Source organism: Carlito syrichta, unplaced genomic scaffold (genome assembly GCF_000164805.1).
Source record: "Carlito syrichta isolate Samal-C Ts95f unplaced genomic scaffold, Tarsius_syrichta-2.0.1 Scaffold304320, whole genome shotgun sequence".
NCBI lineage: Eukaryota > Metazoa > Chordata > Mammalia > Primates > Tarsiidae > Carlito > Carlito syrichta.
The window spans coordinates 38247-42893 of NW_007248416.1; positions in this window are offsets into that span (position 1 = coordinate 38247).

The following is a 4647-nucleotide window of genomic DNA, read 5'->3' on the forward strand; positions in this document are numbered from 1 at the left end:
CTATCTGAATGAAATCCAAAAGTCTTAGTTTGACATTCAGTGTCCTCCACTGTCCTCTGCTATTTTATGTCAACAACAAATTGAACCCATAGTGCAAAAACTCATCTAAAATACCCAGTTTCCATGAATACCAGTGATGATTACTGCAACTGAAAGTAGTATCTGCATTCTCTAAATGTTCTCATTTTTTACTTGTATTGTGGTTTTTAAGTGTGTTTATGTCTCCTTTTTTATAAGAGCAACCATGTATAATTTATTGTTATTTAAATATTGTTGTGTATGGAGTAGGTCATTATATTGTTGTGTATAGAGAAAGCTTTCAGGAAATATTAGTTAAATAGAGTAATTTGAGTTAATTTCACAAACATTATGCCAAATAATTTTTTAGGATACTTGTTATTTATTAACATAACTGTACAATTAAAAAAACTAGAAAAACTCTTTGATTCTCTATACTTTTAACTTTATTGAGGGATAATTGATATGCAAAAAAATTGCACATATTTAATATATACAATTTGATGACCTTTACCATATGCATATACTAGTGATACCATCCTTTGCAAGGTATCTAAAATAGTAGAGCCCATAGAAGCAGAGAATGTGGTTGCCAGGGGCAGAATGAAGGGGGAAAATGGGAAATTGTTGCTTAAATGGTTAATTTTAGGTGTCAACTTGACAGGATTACGGAACAGTCAGAGAATTGATAAAACTTTGTTTGTGGTTGTGTGTGTGAGGATATTTTCAGAGAAAATTGGTGAGTTAGTGGACTGAGTGGGGACGATCTGCCTTCAGTGTGGGTAGGCACCATGGAATCAGCTAGATACAGGGATAGAACAGAAAAAGAGAAAAGAATTTTCCTTTTTCTCTCCAGAGCTGGGGTAAAATAATCTCCTCCTCTTGTCTTGGGCATCGGAAATCCAGGCTTTCTGGCCTTGGTACTTTGAGACTCCTGGACTTACAGCACTGCCCCGCCCTCATGACTTCTGGGTTTTCAGGCCTTGAGCCTCAGACTGAAAATTAAACCACAACCTCTGTGGTTCTAAGGCTTTCATATTTGGCTTAAATATGCTCTTAATGTCCTACCAAATCACCAGCTTGCAGACAAATTGTTGTGTTACTTCTCAGCCTCCATAATTATGTGAGCCAATGCCTCTAATCAACATGATGCCTGTAGTTAACAATACTGTATTTTGTACTTTAAAATATGTCAAAAGGATAGATCTCATGTTACAAGTTCTTACAGAGAACATACACACACAAGAGTGTGAGGAAATTTTTGAAGGTGATGGATAAGTTTGGTACCATGATTGGTTTGATGGTATCATGGGTATGTTCATATGTCTCTAATTCATTTCTCAAATTATAGCTGTTGTACATAACAGGTTGCCTGTCCTGATTATTCATTTCTTCCACTCATTTAAAAAATATCAATTTTCTCAAGCAGTGTTTATTTGGTGTTGGTACCATCTAGTGGGAAAGATGAGTAATGTTCAAGAATTAAATTAGCATTGGAGAGTTAGTACTGAGACAGGTCTTGAGCACTATCTGGTCCAACATTTTCCATCATACAAATGAATACACCAAGATGTAGAAATTTCAAGAAGTTTCTCAAGGTCTGCATAAGACTGAGAACCTAGTATGAGAAATAAATTGGTGGGTGGAATGCAAAGAATTGCATTTACCACCATGTGGACATAAGATTGTAATAAGTCAAATGTGGTAATAAGATATTTGAATTATTCAATATGATTAAAAACAACTTCATAAAAACAGACAAAAATTGGTATAAGAATTCAGAAAAATATGAAAAACTTGCTGAGGATGCAGTGAATAAAAACATAAAGTTTTTGGAAGAGGTGTAATTTGTGTAGAATCTGGAGAGCTGTGCAGGATTTGAAGAGCTAGAGAAGCAAGGAAGGAATATTTAATGTAACAGAAAGGAAAGAAGATATTTAAGGGACAGTGAGCATAAAAATAAGATAGAGTGTACTGACTAACTTAAATGAAATGGACACTGGTAGTAATAAAATATAAAGGAGTGCTTTAGAGCAATTTGGTGTGAGAATATCAAGAATAAACTATAAGATTATTTAAATTGTTTATCTATTATATATATTTTTTGAGTCGAAGTCTCACTCTGTCACCCAGGCTAGATTGCAGTGACACGATCACGGCCACGTCCACTTGTTGGGCTCAGGCAATCCTTCTGCCTCCGCCTTCCAAGTAGCTGGAACTACATCTATGCGGCAACACTTCTGGCTAATTTTTTTGATTTATTATAGAGACAAAGTCTTGCCAAGTTGCCCAGGTTGATCTCCATCCCCTGAGCTCAGGCAATCCTCTTGCCTCCCAAGGTGCTGGGATTACAGATTTAAGCCACTGTGCCTGACAAAAATAAACCATAAACTTTAATCATTAAATTAAATTAAATTGCATCTGTATTGTGAATGGACTCTGAGGCAAAACTTGGAATGAGTAGCTCAAGTTATTTAAATAGCAGTAGTTAGATTGAATAATTATCAATACATTTGTTTATATATATATATATATATTTACACACAAAAAAAATAAATTGAGAAAAAATATACTAATGTTATATGAAAGATCTCTTGTAGCTTGCAATAAGATTTCCACTAAAGGATCAAACATTGATTCAAAAGGTGTTATATTTCAAATAATCTAAAAGAAAGTGAAAATGATGTGCTTTGGAAAATTGTGTTAAATGATTCATAATATATCTCTAATGACAAGGACACTGAGATCAAAGACATAGATGAAGAGTTAGAATAAAATTATGGCATGAAATAGAATTGAAAAAATAATATGACTAAATTATACAACATTATTGATGATTACATGTGATTTAAATAAGTGTAACAAAATGAATAAACTAAATAGAAGCATAAAAAGAAAGGAGATGATAAGTACTGTGTTAGGGTCACACTCTCCCAGCACGGCCTCCAGAATGTTGGGTCAGGCCAGCTTGGGTGTGGGTGTCTGGTATGTGAGCTGATGCCACATGAAAGATGTAAAGAATTGCACAGAAGCTAGATTAGAAAATACAGTTTATTTAAAAAGTAAATTTTAAAAAGAGAGAAAGAGGAAATTCACTTCCCCAAGGTAGGGGAGGGGGCCAAAGCTTAAGAAAACATGAGCTGGCCATAGCTCAAAGAGCATGTGGCCATGCCATAGCTCAGCAAAACAATGATGACGATGGGTTGGCAATGGCTACAATGACCTGGCAATGGTGGTGACTCTTCAAGGTTGAATGCTTTCAGTCATTTCCCTTTGATGGGAGAAGGTCCTTAAGGTGATTGAGTGGTGGTCTGCTCCACATCATCATGAAGGGGCAGGTAAGCGCAGGTACTAATGGCAGGTGGTGGACAGCAGGCAGATGGGTGGGTAGTCACATGATTGCTGCCATGAAAGGGTCTGGTCAGTGTCACATAGGTCACAAAGGGATGATTAGGTTAACTTTGGGGTTTGGGTGTGGAGGGGTTATTCCTCCAAGAGACCTGTAAGACGTTTGCAATCAACAAATTCCTTGACCAAAATGTGGTCTATTATCATTTCTATGGCTCTGTCCTTGTCTTGCATCTGATGGAGATTTGCCAAGGGAGTGGGGTAGGCTGCTACTTGACCTGCAGTAGAATGTCTGAATGCTTCCTAAAACTTGCCTATTGGAAATTTATCTATGTCTAACCTGTGCTAGATTCAGGGGTAAAGTCTAAGCAAAAGTGGTTATGCTGAGGCAAAAAGACTAAACTACAAGTAAACTAAGTTTATTCTAGGTTTCTATAGGTACCTCCTTTCATGCTGTTTGTTTTCTTTTTGTGTAATTGGGATTGTGTTTTACTTTGCCTTAGTAATTTTTTATATGTTCAGCATTCCTCACATTTCTACAACATATTTCCTCTCTACAGTCAGAATAATTCACTGTTTTAAAACAGAATATAGAAAGAAGCTCTTTGCATTTAATTTTTTTAGGTTTATATATTGATGTGGCTTAACATTTAAGAATATATGTGAAAAAGTCTCCCTTATCTCCCATGTCTCGAGATGGATCATGATTTTTGGGAAACACTGTATAAAGTGAGAGAAATAAATCCAATTTTATTATTTTCTAGTACATTTCGTGGTTTCAGTACATTTATCATATAATCAACCTGTCTCATTGATTTGAGATGCCATCATCATCAACAAAGTTCCAAAACATATTTGCTTATGTTAAATCTTTTTATTCTGATCATTGACGTATTTCTCTAACCATGTATTAGTAACACACTATCTAGATTCTATAATTTTATGATGTTTGAAAAGACAAAAGGCCAGCTATCGTCATAATTCTTCTTTTGTGGAATTTTTCTGTTGTTCATTCTTTTTACTTTTTCAAATAATTTTAGCATGATCTTATCTAAATTAAAAAAACAAATCTGGTTGCTACTTCCAGTGTGATTGCATTGTAATTATTAAATTGTTTAGAGAAAATTGTCGTATTTATAAAGCTCAATCTTCCTATTCAAGAACATGGTCAAGTTTGTTGCATCACTAAGCACTGTTGTAAAGCATCTTTCACGTTGTATTTAACATGCTTTGTTAAATTTTAAGATATCATTAAAATTTAAATGTCTTATTTTATTAGTA